This window comes from Pseudopipra pipra, chromosome 3 (genome assembly GCF_036250125.1).
Source record: "Pseudopipra pipra isolate bDixPip1 chromosome 3, bDixPip1.hap1, whole genome shotgun sequence".
Classification (NCBI taxonomy): Eukaryota; Metazoa; Chordata; class Aves; order Passeriformes; family Pipridae; genus Pseudopipra; species Pseudopipra pipra.
Genome location: NC_087551.1, coordinates 80584111 through 80600401, shown reverse-complemented (window position 1 = coordinate 80600401; position 16291 = coordinate 80584111). Strand labels below are relative to the sequence as shown.

The 16291-nt window shown below is 41.6% G+C and overlaps 1 long non-coding RNA gene across 1 annotated transcript; it reads left to right on the top strand.

The window, feature by feature from the left end:
- The first annotated feature begins 7343 nt into the window (after nucleotides 1-7343).
- LOC135411891 (uncharacterized) lies at nucleotides 7344-15397 on the top strand. The gene is made up of 2 exons (XR_010429370.1): nucleotides 7344-10056; nucleotides 11032-15397. It is a non-coding gene; the product is annotated as an uncharacterized LOC135411891 (long non-coding RNA).
- Nucleotides 15398-16291: the final 894 nt, after the last annotated feature.

The window sequence follows — 16291 nt, the reverse complement described above, 5'->3', positions numbered from 1 at the left end:
GTCCACCTTTAATTAATTGCTGTAGGGAAGACATGAAAATGTCAATAACAGCATAAAATTTCTGCAAAAGCTTACTTGGCTGTCCAAAACAGCAAAGAGGCAAATGAAACTCATTTTCAAATAGATTTCTTTAAATTCTGGTCCCCAGGTCCAGGATAGTTCAAGCTAACCTTCTAGAAAAGGAATTTGCTGCACTAGTCTTAATAGGGAGCAATTTCATCAATAAAAGAGTAAACCAAAATGGGGTGCAGCTGAAGGAATTTAATTTTGTGTCTATGCCCTTGTCAAACTTTTTCCAGTAGATGGATAACTTTTCTCTCATAACTGTTGACTCTAATGAGGGTCTCTTACATCCTATCTGCCTTTGTGGCTGCCTTTCTTATTTCTCAGCATAAACTGTGTTTCTCCTGTCACCACTTGTTTCCAGGCTTTGCATCACACTGATGTGCCTAAGACATGCAGCACACCCTTCTTCCTTTCCTCTTCTTTATTTTTTAGACTTTATTTTGGTGACTTGCCTCTTAATTTCTCTGTTCACAACTTACAATTTGGGACAACTTCTCTCATCCTTACACATATTTTCTCCTCACAAAATGTTTAGATCAGGAAAAAGCCCATCAGATTCCTTTGTGTTTGCTGTCATGTAAGTCTGTTATAGCTGGGAGAAGGTAAATTCTATGAATTAATCTTGGGTATTCTTTGAGAAAAATAATTACAAAAATAATAATTCATAGCCTAGCAAGCAACATAATCTTCTGATTTTCTTCCACTGTTTCACCTTAGACTTGTAAGTTGAATACAACATACTCAAAAATCTATCCAGACTGCAAGGTGCTGGAAAAAGAGGGAAAAGTTATTGCAAAAAATAATTTTTATGGCCAGCCTGTTCTGGGGCTGCATTTCACACTTCTCTCCTGTGGGCAGTTAAAAAAAGGCACAGAAAAATGGTAGCATGAAGGTGTTGCTCTGTTCTTTGCTCCGAACTTTGCTACCCTTTTTTTAGAGGCATTAAAGACAGATATTTGAACTGCTGCTTCTCTGATCTGCAGATACCAACATGCCCTTAACTTCTCCTATGCTTACCCCACCATGTACCCCTTGAAGCCCACCTTGCCCTGACCACAGGGAATGAATGCATCCGTGGTGGAGGGGCTGGTGCAGGCAGCCAGGTGAAGGCAGGAGGAGGAGCTGGGTGTGCAAGGCAAAGCAGGTAGGAGTGTGTTGACAGCAAGGCAAAGGGAGGCAGTAAAATGAAATGCAGGAATTGGACAGGGAAGTCACGTGGAGTTCTCTTATCCTCTGCTTGCCAAGCGCTACAAGCTTACATGCTGGCTGTCATAAAACATGAAATAAAGCGGAGCCTCTCAGTTTGCTCCTATAGACTGCTTATGAAAGAGCAATTCACCTGTTTAAATATGGATCTGATGCACCCTCTCAGGCAGCGACAAATCGGATCTACGGTTTCATTGCATGAGCTGCAATGTGAAATGCAGGGCATGTCAGTCTGCAAACGTGGGGGCACGAGCACTCTAACAGCTACATCGGGAAGTAGCTTTCCTGCTCACCCCTTTGTGGTGCTGTTGGAGGGCTGCATAATTATGGCCACCAACTACTGCCCCATCTGGTCCTCCCATGTTAGGAGAAACCCAAACACCCAATGCCTCGTGGCTCACACCTTCTGGAGGAGAGGACACACAGTGCTGCACTTGGAAGGTGAGGAAGCAGGCAAGTTAAGGCCAAAAGCAGCTTTTTTAAAGACAGGATATAACACAGTCCCTTCCTCCTCCATGGCCCAGCTCTCTGGGACATTTGCAAAACACCCTCACATCCCTGGTGAGACTGGTAAGGAGCACAGGGGACATGGAGACAGGTGGCTGCCAGAGGCCTCATGGGTGCTGCAGCAGCCCACGCCCCTCCTCGGTGAGCAACCAGTACCCAGTGCAGGCACAGGTCTGAAAGATTGTCCTTGCAGAGTCCGGAGCTTTGATCTGAGTAAAAAGATGTTCCCAGAACTACTGGAATTATGTGAAAAAAGGAAATTTCACTGGGGCATCATAATGATGAATTTGACAAGTGCTGCATGGAACAGCATCTCTGCAGCTTGGAGAAATAGCCTGTCACCAACAAGTGCAAGAGTGGGGCAAGTGCAAGTGCAGCTGGGGTGAGGCAGTGGAGGTGCAATATTTCTCTTCAACACTGCATCAAGCCAAGCTCTCACACACAGGCTTTGCTCTACCTAGTGCTGTGTTTAGACAAAAGCTGCTCCAAAGTTGCTGGGGAGGAGAGGAGCTGCCAAGGAGCCATTCACTCTGCACCAGTTCTTGCAGATCAGCTTGGGTAATGACCACTCTTTGATCTCTGCCTTACTTGACTGAGCCCTACTTAGCTCCCATGGCCTCTCCTCTCTGACACATACACCCTTTGCCTTGAGCTGTAGCCAGAAGCAACCTAAGCCCAATGTCCAAATTCAAGTGGCAAATGCTCTTTTGCACAGGTTGTGTTAGTGAGTGAGTTGTTTTCCCAGTGGAGTTCAAAATGGTTGGAGTAACGACATAAGCTCTCCTGGCAAACTGCCATGAACAAGATTTCTGTGTCTCTCCAAGGCCATCTCCTGGCACAGCTCTGTCAGCTAACATGCAACTTCTTTAATCCTCAGGCTGACATAATTCTGTGGACAAAACTCCTTAAATGTGTATTTGAGGTGTCCCTGTGCCACCCTTCTCTGCCTGTGTCTGTCACAAGCTCTTGCCTGCTAGTCATCTGGCAAAAAGAGTTGGAAAAGCCGAACTTGTGCAGGAAATAACTTGCAAATGAAGCCTGAGCATGAGCTGATAGAGAGCCAGGATCACAAGAAATAAGTTATTCTGTGGCTAAGTCAGTGGCTGCTAAACCGTATGGATCAGAGGCAGAAACGCAACTGCAGCAGTGAGAGGAAAAACACAAAGGGTGTCTGGGGATGTGTGTTTGTTTAAGATTAGTCCACGGATTATGGGGTTTTGTGTCTAAACCCAGCAATTATTGACTGGCTTGCCACAGAGCAAAAAGCTTAAAAGTGTAACAAAATCAGGATTTAAAAATAGGGCATAACTTAGTTTGCAGATTTACTAAGTGTTGTATCATATCAGAGCACGTTTTAACTCACTGCTAATTCAAAGAACACCCTCTCTTTATCTTCACCAAGGGTTTTCACAGGATAAATTATTTTCACCAATCTGCTAAATATCCTGTGCACACGAGGGCGTTTTGATATTTGTTCCCTCTCCTAGCCATTGACCTTTAAATGTGACACCTACGTTTCTTATCTTCCCATATCACTACAATTCTGTCTGTTCTGATTTCCCTCTCCTTCAAAATAGTGCAAAACTGTTCCACAGATGTGGAACAATTAAGTTAGATATTGCATAAAAAAGCACTTCAACTTGTTTATTTAAAATCTGCTGCCCAGTAATCACATTAGATGTTCACAATCCCTGTATTGTGAGGAAAATCAATTGTTTTTCCCTATTAATTTTCACTGGAGCACCAGTTCTTGTCTGTGCAGAGTCCCATGTCTAATCTCTTTTCTGCATGCTGAAGAATCTAAAACTATGTTTTTCTGCTCTCAAAAGAAGCTGTTTCATATGTCTTATCTCTGTATTTTTAAAATTTATCATATTTTTAATCTGGGATGACTGACACTGGAAGCAATATTGAAGATACATTTATATGCTTTTATATGGTGGTACAATCATGCTTCCCATTTCAATCTCTGTTCCTGAGAAGCAGAAAAGGGTTTGCATGCCTGAACACTCATCTACTCCTTCTACCTACAATCTAATATACAAACATTTTGTACTCTACTGCAACAATCATACTACTGACCACATGCCTAATAGTTTAATTGTTTTTCTGAATGTCTCTGAGCACTGAGTGACATTTCCAGACAACTAGTCACATTAATATCAAGAGCTCTTCTCTGGCTCATAGTGGCTAATTCAGAGGATGTGGATGGGTATGTGTGGTCAAGATAATTTTCTCTTTGAGCTTGACTATGCTTTTATTTGCACTCAATTTCACCTGCAAGGTTATTGCCCTCTTATTTAGTATTCTGGTGACAATTTTTGCAGACGGCTTTAGATTAGACTATCTTGACTTATTTTGTGTTATCTTCAGGCTGTGTAACACACATGTGACTTCTTTTCCATCAGCACATTGAACCAAGTGTGTCACACTCACACTAAATGGCCTGTGTAGGTACATGTAGAATGCATTGCATGTTCCCAGTATAGAACCTCATGCACCCTGCCAACAACCTGTTTTTTGATAACCAAGCTTTGTCTTCTTGCTATTAATCATGTAATAGCCTGAGAAGAAACTTCCCTTCTACCCTCAGTAGCCCAATTTATTTTAGAACTGTTGGTAGGAACTTTTGTGCTAAATCAACCTCTCACACAATGTGTGTTGCCAGTACTTACACATTTGAAATCTCAGTTCTGAAAACATCCCCTTGTAATCTTGTAATCTCTTCCTATGAAACAGAAGGGTTTAATGTGAGGGGCTGCCCTGTACAGTCAGAGGAGCAGCTACCCCTTCCATGCTGGATCCATGAAATGAGGCCAATTTATGCAGCTGCCACCACATCAGAGCCTTCTTTATGCGTTGCTGGTTGCAAGGCATTTGCAGGGTGGGCAGTGGCAGAATGGCTAAAGTGATGGGAAGGTTCAGCACAGTCAGACTAATGATAGGTAGTGAAAATTCAGACAGCTGAAGAGAATTATTGAATTTTAGATAGATTTTGAGAAATTAAAAGAGTTCAATGGCTGTTCTACCATCCGGAAATCCATAATACATTACTGGGTGCACTGGAAATAATGTTTGAGAGACTAAAAATAGACTGCATATACCACTCCTTCTGCTTCCCCTGGAGTGCTGAGAACATTCAGTACTTATTAAAGAAGGCATTAAAAATGAGCTGAAATTTGCATATCCCTTTTTATGATTTCATTTTTTAAAAATACCAGAATAGCCATTTATAGCTGTTCTTCTTGTGAGGAGTCAGACAATAACAGAAAATGAAAAAGAGGGGATATACCCTTCACTCAGCTACATGACTGCCTGTTGTGGTGATGTATGGGGGTTCCTTTTCTTTATAAAAGCTCATCCTCTGCCTGACCCTTTCTCAGCAGCTTTTCTCCTACAATTCTAGGAACTGGCAAGCCTTTGAGGCAATGACTTGGAGAAGAGAAAGAGAAGAAATCCCATTCTCCAGGCAAAAGGCCAAAAGGACAATTACTGGGTGATATTTCTGTAAGTCACAAGGAAGTAAGTCCCAAGGATTTTCTTTTGTATTATGTTACAGGGGGTCTAAGCTGCACCAGCCAGCCCAGAGATGTTGGTCACCACAGAAAACTATTGTGATTAGTGCGTGCCAAAATTTCCTCAGGGGTTTTGGCCCCAAAAAGCTTCCAGGGAAATCACTTGTAAAATCTGATTCAGAAAAACATATAACCAATATCAAGTGCATCTGCATGTTATCTAAAGCCTCAGGTCTTATGTTTGCCTTGTGTGTTCCCATATCCAGTGTGGTGCCGTGCAGAGAAGGCCTAAGAATACATATAAAACTTCCCACAAAGAATTTAACATGGGCAAGAAGAGCAGGTCTTTCATGAATTTGTGCTTTCAAGTCCTAGAAAATGTACTTGCATTTTACAGCAATAGCTTGCAATCTGTGTTTCAATGGATTTATATTTGTGGAAGTGAGTAGCATTATTTTTGCTCTGGAAATATTTCAAAGTTGAGTTCCCCAAGGGACCTGAGGCCAAACGAGGGCTAGGGAGGGCACCTTTGGCTTCATGCATGCTGCTTGCTCCATGCACTCTAAGCAGAATTTTGAGTTAGAAGAAGTGCAACCGTGCCTCACCAAGGTGCTTTTGCTAGGGTTGTTAATGGAGCTGGCCTGGCTGTACTGTGTGTGCCTCTGCAGGCTAGGTGAAACAACGATAGAAATGGAAAGAAGCAGAAATTTTAAAAAGAAAACTGTGGCAGATTCCTTCCCACTCCATGGGATTTTTTTGAATCAAAAATGAACTTCCCACACAATAAGGGCCTGCTAATTCTTTCTGCATGTTTGCACACATTTATTTGTATGTACAAAATCCTGCATTGCACAAACATTGGAGTATTTCCACAGGTTCATGCCTGTAAGTATTTCTTTAGATATAAAGTCACTGGTCTACTTTCAAGTGTGACACTGGATGTAAGAACAGAAACATAGAATCATCAAGGTTGTAAGAGACCTTGAAGATCAAGTCCAACTGTCAACCTAGCATTATCTAAATGGAATTCACAATATAGGAGAAAGACTGATGAAAACCAAATTGCCAACAAATTGTATTTAGTTTTGGGAACACTGAACTGTGGAGTTTCATATCCTGAGACATTTCTTTTTTTGTATTCAAGAACAGGACAAAATGAAGTTTACGAAAATTCCTCGTTTCCCCACCAAGTGCCCTTACCTGCATGCTCGTGATTCCCACAGCTCTTGCCCAGGAGATCCTATGTTCACCCAGCCTCTTGTGTTGAGGGTATTGTCTTGGTGCATAGAAACAGGTATTTGAACCACCTCTGCTAAAGCCAATCTCGCTTCCCAGGTAAGATGACTGGACATTACTGTTATGCTTCTTTAACCATCTTTCATAAGAAGACTAAGCAGCCTTGTACTTAACCTGAGCCAGAGAGCCAAAGAAACAAAAAGAGGGATATAATATAACCCTCCTTTGGGAACCCAGCAATGAAATTTAAGGCTGTGGCTGTGACGTTCTTTACCAGAGCTAGATATTAACACGTGATTCCTGTTTTCAAATCTCCCACAGCCCCTGCTTTCAGAGCTTTCAAAAATCAAATTAATAACTAAACTGGAGAAGGAGAAAATACTGAATATCCTGCACTCAGTAAAACTATGCCAGTTTTAAGTAGATTAACACCATTTCCCTTCAGAGCCTCTTTTTATTTTACTCTATATAAAATTCTGAGCAACATAAAAATTCCCCTGATCTTGTGAGATCTTTTGGCATTTGCAAAGGCTTTTCAGGCAGCTGTTAAACAATGATATTTTCCTTTGTAATTGGTATTAAAAAGTCTTTCCCTCTATTTGTGTATCAGTGGCAGACTGAAAAGAAAACTTCTAGATTCAAAATTACAAGAAGCCTGTCAGTATGGATTGAAACCCCAGTGCTGACATATGGTCACATTTGGGACTGATGGCAGACTTCACTAAAACAACTCTTCAGAGACCAAATTTTCTGAATACAGGGGGAAAGAGATTACTAAAATAGCAGGAAAACTTTCCATCCCTCTCTGTCATTCACCTATTCTACTGTATATATATATATGTATATATGTATATGTATAAGTATATATATATACATATGTATATATATGTATATACATATATGTATATATGTGTATATCTAATAGATAAGTTGGTACTCTCTTAGCAGCTACTAATAACTATCATAGGCAAAAGACCAATGTATGTGTGATATGACTAATATTTACTTATTTAGAATTCCTATTTTTGGCATAAAAACTGCATATCTTGTATAACCCCAATACATGTGCTTGATGGAAAGACTTGTAAGGTGTATTCATAAAATAAAATTTTATTTATTTTCTGAAAGGTTTCAAGGTTGCAGAAAAACACTATTTATGCCACAAATTACATCAGTGGTTTTTAAAGTAGTTGAGCCTGTGGACTGCTGCCAACCTGTAATGTCTCTCCCAGATAGTCCTCACCACACTAATTGAAAATACCACTGATGTGGTGTCCAGCTCTCTCTGTGGACTACTTATTGCAGTTTTGAAAGTCACTGCTGAAAGCCATGTCCATAATGCTGGTGGCTACTAAGGTGTTCTGAAATCCTGAAAATCACAGTTCCTGCTTTTCATTTGGTCCCCAGTCTCATAAGAAATCCTTGTAGTAATGACACTTAGAGTGAAAAAGTTAAGCACATCCCATTGCAGTTTGTTAGAGTACAAGTGTCAGAATTTTTTTTCCTTTTTAAGTTGAAGTACAAAGCTGACTCTGAATTATGCATGCCTAGAGTAATTCTGCATTGAATTAAATCACTAATCCTGGTGCAAGCACTCCCTCTGAATTAATTTTTAAATTAATTTTTTTCCCTCCATGTCTTTCTGTTTTGTTGATTGTGGTTTAAAGATTGGGCTGAGCACATGAAATAGTGAGAATCGTTTTTCTCATGTACTATATGCCTAGTACCATGCTATTAGCATAGAATCCTTCCTACATGGAAATAGCTGAATACTTTCTCATTGGCAATTCAGAATTCCCAGGTTACTTCAGCTGTCACAAATCCCAACACCTAACATGCAGATACAGTCTCTGTTGTAGATGATGTTGCAGAAGATATCAACTGCAGGGGGTAATGGCAGCAGGGTGACCCTTCTCTCTCTTCGCCATGTGTCCAGCCAGCCTGACACTCTTGCTTTAACCTAATGACACCACTCCAAACACACATAACATCTTGGGATGAGCCGTGTGTTACCCGAGCAGAAGTACAGAAAATGCCACAACCCTGCCAAAGCATCGTCCCCGCCCCTGCCCAAATCCATCCATCAGTCCAGCTATTACTCCTGTAGGATGCTGCAGCCCTGAGGACAAGGGTAGGCTGGCTGACATCAGCAACTGCTGAGGCAGGAGGATGAGTCTGCCCATAGCACAACATGCTATCTCTGCATGCCAAACATGAGGAGACACACAAAATGTCCTTCAAATTTGGGGTCTTCCTTAGTGCTAAGACCTTCATCCCTCATCCTCAACTTGGCTGCCTTGTCTCACAGTGACTGTGGTGCCACCATTGTTGCTGGGACTGGTCCCATACAATGGTGCCCACAGAGGCCCCACCGGCTGTAGCTGTACCCCATACCTCCCTGCAGCCACTGAGGAGGAGGATGGAGAGGTTTCACCTCCACCCCAATGCTGCCAGTCTCAAGGGCAGCACCCAGGCTGGGAATAGGGTTGCATACAGCACAGGGGCTGCAAGTACCTCTCTGCCAGCACCAAGAAAAGGCAAGTGCGTGCTCCCTCTTACATCTGTGTGTTTGCTGTCTGCACATGATTCCCATTACTGCCACATTCAGGGGACTCTCTGCAGCAGGGTTGTGTGAATGTTAATTAAACTAATCCCAGATTTTATGCGTCTAGCTGATAAGACAGGCTGGCAGTGCTCTAAATTTAGATTTGTTGGGAGCTGTTTGAGAAGACAAACACAGACAGAGCTGCACTGATGTATCCTGCAGCAGCACCTTCACTCTCAAAATGGCATCAGTCCATGGTAAATGGGCTGAATAAATAATGTGGGACAGCCCTGCTAACGGCAGAAGTGTGGTTATATGTCAACAGTATCACCCGGCCAAGCCTAGAACAGGTTACGCTCCTGTCACCCATGTATGGACTGTGTTCAGAAAAGGGAGATGCAGGAAGTGGCACTGCTTTAACTCGGTAAACAATATAAAAATGGAAAACTCGCCCTAAATAAAAAAACAAACAAATACACACCCCCATAAATTGAAAATTGTGACTTTGGACTGACATTGATATTTTTACTGTGTTTGACTGAGATTGACTGCTTTTGACTTTTTTGTTGCTCAGTTGTGTCAATGACTTAAAATATTGTCCTGAGGGGGTGTTTTGTGTCTTGGGTTTGTTTTTTTTTTCAAAAGAGGTCTCTGATATTGCACCCCCAGCTTTGTGCTTGCATCAGTTTTATGGAGCATCTGAGGCTGGGTGCCTTGAGTGGCTTCTGCAGATTGAATTTACTGAAAGTGCCTCACGTTGTACCTCGGCTCGAGCACCCAGTCTACGGTCCTTGGAGAGGCTGCCTGCTGGAGAAGAGAGGTCTGGAAATACAAGTGAATGAAACAAAGAAAGAGCAGTGGGAAAACAGAAGAACTTAAAAGTTGTGACAGAGTCTTCAGCTTTCAGAGGGCTCCTATTTACTCCTTTATATGCTTTACTGGAAAGACGAGTAGCTTGCAGTTTCCAGAGAGAGTCGGCAGGTAAGGCTGATAAATGTAGTCAGCTGCCCTTATAAATCTGGTTTTTGACACTCAGGGATAATGAAGTTTCTGTAGGATTTGGGTATGCAGACCTTTTTTCATCCTCTTTGGTGCCCCTTTCACTTTGTTCTCAAAAGGACAGTATTTGTACCTGTGGATTTGTACCTGTACTTCTTTAAGACGGTACCAAAATCCTGACCTTTCATGCCACCTACACTTTCCTTTCTGTTCAAAAATGACCTATTGCTTGGATGGAAAAGGTTATTTTTTAGTCTGATCTGATCCTTAGCACTATGCTAATCTTTTACAAACTGAGTTTTTCATACATTTTCACATTTCAGAATTTCTACTGAAAACTGTAATTATTACAGCTCTAATTATTCTGTCGTTTACAGAGTTTTATTTCCATTTTGGCATAATTGGATACTTGATTGTAAAATGCTTTCTTTATGACAGTGTTTTCCTTGATAGGGTCCTCTGACTCTCTATCAAGAAAAAGGTGTTTTTCCTTTCCTCATTACTACAATGACATCAAGAAATGGTAGCTTGTTGAATGATATAAATGTTAGTGAATATTGTTCTCTAGAAAACCATTTCTCCCCTTTCCATCCACAAGCAAAAGTTATTGGTTTGCTTGAAGGTATTTGAATTTCACATCAGAGAAAACCCTCAGTTACAAATCATTCTGATGTGCAGGACTTGCCACCCCACCCTCACTGGAGAACTAAACTGCTGCTGGATCATGATATGGAGGCATCTGTGCATATCATGACATGGAGATATCCATGCAAATCACAAAATGAGGACATCTGTGTTGCCAAGTCCATTCACAGCAGCTGAGGATCTGACCCACACTCACATATGTCAGTAGTGATGGTTCAACAAAAGACCTGGGTTTTGTCAACTCTGTGTTTACCAACTGGAAAGCCATTTACCTCCTCAGACAATTGTGTTTTTCTGTTTGTTTTAAAACAGGCTGTGGGAAATAGTAAAGGTTTGAAGTATAAGCCAAAGGGCTGATAAACAGCCTGGGTGATTGACAGCTCTGCCTGCACGGGACCTACAGTGCAGAACCCTCTTGTTCTTCGTTGGAAAGGATCAAATCCTGACCCACTGTTTCTAAGATATTTTCCTGAAGTCTGTGAGGAAAGAAAGGACAAAGAGCTATTTGGGGAAAAAAATGGTCTGGAAAAGAAGGGTAAGCCCTTTCCTCAGGGTCTTCTCCCACTGTGGCTGACAGAAGCACATTTTCAGAATGAGTAGACAGGATTCATTGCACCATGTCATCATAAAGAAAACATTAAACTGACCATAGAAACTGCACTCTGAAATTGCCTGTTTCTCATCAGCGATTATAAAAGGCAGTGTCCAGTTACTAGCACTAACTCACACCTCTTTGCCGTAGACATCTCATATTAGAGGGTGAGAATCTCCCCTTGGTATGGACAATGTTGCCTGGTGACAGCTATCCGAGTGAGGACTGTTGCTATGTTTTAGCCCTTATCCTAAGGATCCCAGTAGCTTTATGTCCCCTGTACCATATTGTGATGTAGCATTGTTTTATTTTATAATGCTGGCTGGCATATTTTCATGGGAGCAGTAACATACAGTGCATGATTTAAAGGTGGTAATTGCTCATCTGGTATATTCTAGGGAATCACCCTGCTATTTAAAATACTCTGAAGCTCCCAAGCAAAAGCTATTTTTTCTCTCAACTGGAAACAGATCTGGCTGATAAATGTATAATTGCTGTAGCATGCCAAGAGATGCTTTAGCACACAGGAATATTGTGATAGTAGAGGCAGAAATTTGACACTACATCTTGAATATAGGGCACAAATTCCCACCTAATCTGAAGACCAGAAATAAAAAGAGTAAGATTCGAAATAGGGCATTTTTTTTTTTGCTCATATGAAATTGAATCACAGAATCATAGAATTATAGAATAGTTTGGGTTGGAAGGACTTGTAAAGGTCATCTAGCTACATTCTCTTTCAACTGAATGTCTTCAACTGGATCAGGTTGCTCAGAGCCCTCTGCTTACCTTCCTTGTAGTACTGAAGGTGTTAAAAGCAATGTTACCACCTGCCTGACTAAAGCAAGCAGGGACTTATGGCACCCACTGAGCTCTGGGTAATTCTGGTTGTGATGAGATTGCAATCTTTCGAATGAAAAGGCTGGTCATTTCTGACAGGAGCAGAACCACTGGAGACTACTGTCTGAGACATGTCGTAGGCTTTGGGAGAGATCTGCCCCTATGCATTTGGAAACAAGGACAGGCTGTGAGCCACTGTATGTCTTTGTGCTGTGCTGGCTATGGCTTGTGTCAGCTGTGCTAACCAGCTGGGCCAGTGAGGCACACAGGGACATTTGATCTCCTGCAATACGACAGTTACCCTTTAGCATACCACAACACAAAGAAAGGTCTTGCAGACACTTCAGAGAAAAATAAAGCATATGAATACATACAAGCATACTCAAATTAGTCTTATTTGTTTGAAACTGGAGGCAGCACTGCTTGCATGAGCCTGCTGCACTATTACTGGTCACCAGCTGCAGAAGCTCCTGGTCTTATTCCCATTCCCTCACATAGGATGAGGAGTCAGTTTCCTCAAGCAGCACTGTGCCACCTCAGGGTGTTCCTATCCATCCCTTCCAGCTGCCCAGGGTAGCAACCTCCAGGAGGAGAAGCAAGAATGAGAGTGGGATACTTTGTCCCTCATCAGCCAGGCAGGGAAAGAGCCAGCAGGGCAGTTACCACTACCATGAGGGCAGCAACTGAACCCAAACTGATGAAGGGCATCGGATCTTTGAACTGAAAAAAAAAGTCACAGAACAAAGCTTTTTCAATAAAAGGGTATTCTTGTTAAGCAATTGTTGGATACAGTATAGAAGATAATTGCCTAAATTAAGTTGTATGGAGAAAGTGATCCTGTAGCCACTTGCAGATTATAATTCTCTGCTGTCTGGTCTGGGACATAAACTAATTTCCATTCTTGCAGGAGTCAGATAGCTGCATGCATAATAGAAATGCATTTACTAGCAGCCACAGAAGAAGCTATATATCTCTCATCAGAACTGTTGGCATGTTGCTGGGAGTACTGCTGGCCGTCTGAGCGGAACACGAGAATAGGACCTGCTCAGTGCAGTAGGGACATCTCCACCTGTGAGTGTAGCCCTGTCACCATGGCAGAGGTGCCAGTGTGTTCCTGATTTCAATCACTAAACAGCAGTACTAAGATGCCCTGGTAAGTCTGTGTGAGAATGATTTCTGAACCTCAGTTGCAGGGAATAAGAGTCCATGAGAGCTGCCTGTGGTGGCACATTGGCAGCTAAAACACTGCTGTTTCCCTCCCACTGAGAAAAGCTTATGCTTTAGGTCAGCTGCAGGACCTTTCCCTAAGGGAACTGAAACCAAGTCCTGGAGTACAGTGCAGACTTGAGGACTCCCTGTCTGAGGATAGGGGTTTACAGATACCCGCAGCACACCTGCCTGTGGCAAAACCAGGGTGTGATTTGGAAAGGGAGAAGTAGAACCAGCATGACATCCCAGAGATTATTAGGTCTTTTTTTGTTTATTGATGAGGCATGAGGTGCATTACAGGTGTACAGGGAGTGCGATCAGTGCTGCTGCTGCAAATCCCAGGCTTCCTGATAAAATAAAGACCTGGGTTGTGTGTAGTTAAACCCACAAAGAAGGACCATCAAGGACTGCCAGAAATACATAATGAATACTGCCTTTACAGGAATTTTGTTGATTGCCATGTATCCAGTGTTGCTGAAAATTTCTGTGCACTTGTCCATTTCCTCAGAAATCTACTTTCTCTCCCACAGCAGCTTGCGAGAAATTTGTGAAAAAGTTTACCCCTGGTTACAGGCTGTGATTCAAGGTTCTGCATTTACCTCCCAATTCTGCTGCTGACTCTCCCTTTAGGTCCTGTGTAACACACTGTTCTAGTTTTAGCTTGGATAGAGTTAATTTTCTTCTTAGTTGGCACAGTGATGTGTTTTGGATTCAAGATGAGAATCATGTTGATAGCGCACACGTTTCAGTTGTTGTTATGTAGTGCTTATTCGAAGTCAAGGACTTTCCAGTTTCCCATGCTCTGCCAGTGAGCAGGTGCCCAAAGAGCTAGCCAAAGGGATATTCCATACTGTAGAATGTCATGCTCCGGGAGTTGGCTGCGAGAGGCTCCTCACTGCCTGGGGACAAGCTGAGCATCAGTCAGTGGGTGCTAAGAAATTGTATTGTGCATCACTTTTCTTCTTGAGTTTTATTCCTCTCTCTCTCTTTCTTCTTTTCATTATTATTATTATCTTTATTATTACAATATTTTATTTTGTTTCAATTAATAAACTGTTCTTATTTCAACCTATGGGTTTTACTTTCTTTCTGATTCTCCTCCTGACCAGAGGAGGGGAGTGAGCGACTGGCTGCATTGTACTTAGTTGCTGACGGGGGTTAAACAACAACACACAGGGACTCTGAGCCTGGCTTTAAAGTAGGAGTAATAAGAATGTCCTTTCTCCATCTCTGTTTTAACTCATGCTTATTTGTACAGCAAGATTTTGTGTCAGGTCAGGCAGCTCATTGTGGAGAAGAAAAAGAGAAGGGCAGGGAGCCCACTAGTGTAGCACCACCCAATGAAACAATTCTACACAACTCAGAGGAGAGAAACTGGGCACCTGTTTGTCAATCTGTCTACACTACAACATATCTTACCCAGGGCAGGGACCTCCTCTTCCAAAGGAGTGCATGACTTTCAACAAAGCTTTCAGCACCTGGTGAGGTGTGCAATCAGTCCCTGAGGACAGTGCTGGCCAAACCATATTTGTTCACAGGCTGCAGCTGGTGCCTGAGCTCCCGGCTGGACGTGACATGTTAAAGTGAAGCCGATCACAGTCCTTGGTCCACACAAACAGTAGTAGTCTCCCCACTTCCTCTGATTTCTGGAAAACACACAGAGACACAGCATCTTCGAAATTAATATTGCTTTGTTAAATCTCCTTAAAAGAGATCAGTGGCCTCCAGGTTACTAAGGATGGGACAGACAGATACAGCATGGTTGTTTGTGTCTCCTCTCCTTAGGAAAGCAGGCTAAAAATTATAATTTCTGATTTTGTTGTTTCTTCTGGCCTTTAAGAGATGCTTCCAATCTTTGATCCCAATTCTGATTCCAGCTGCAGCATTGGACAGTGAAACACTTCCACTGGTTTTATTCGAGTGAGTCTGAATTTTCATATCAGTAGCTGAGATAATTAACTTTTCCTTTACATTTGCTGGTAACTATTTCCTTTATTTTACTGTGGACTTAAAATAAAAATTTAAAGATACTTTGAATTGTGTCTTTACTGATGTTAAAGTATATTTATGGTTGGATTTTTGCTGCTTTCATCCTGAAGACATTAGCAGAGAGAGCTATTTCAGTTATGTAAAAATCTTTTACATTAGATACCACCTTTGGGATCAAGAGGACACTCATGGGCATTTGCAATACAGCCAACAGCAATCTGACTTTTATGATAATGCAATTATGTTTCTATTTGTACATGAAAATAGCAATCTCCTATTTGCTGAGATCAAATATCAGATCTCAGGAGGGGTATTTTGCAGACCCCAAGCTTGTCAGCTGTTACTCAAAAAAGACATGAATGCTACAGACATCAAGATTTCTAAAAAGACCCAAAAAACCCCCCTGCAAGCAACACTGTATGCTTGGCAAGGCAGTGTTTGGCTTAATACCACCACTTTTTATTTTAAGATTCTAGATAACTTTTTCACTAGAGAAATAAAAGGACTCAATAATGAGAGAATTACAGATTTGTTTGCAATATAAGGTGTTTGTTAATTCTCTGAAAGCTTTATCATCACTTTAGGTTTTACCATGAAACTTTCATGATAATAAACTGTTTGAAGACTTTTAGCTAATGCCTTAAAACAAATTCCACAACGATTTAAAAGTAGACTTTGTACTGAAGTAAAATAAAAGGTGAATTTTTCATCTGTATTTACCAGCTGATACTAAAATGTTAATACAGCCTACTGAAAAATAGTTCTAACCTTTAATAATTGGTCAAGATATATGAAACCATACTGAAAAGTAATGTAATTTTGAAAGCTGAAGCGTTGAAAATTACTGATAGGGTTTGAACCGTTTCCTCCTTATGTTCAAGGCCTCCCCTGTGCTCAAGCCCAGCAGATTGAAATATGCTGCATTCAGGCACAACAATGCTG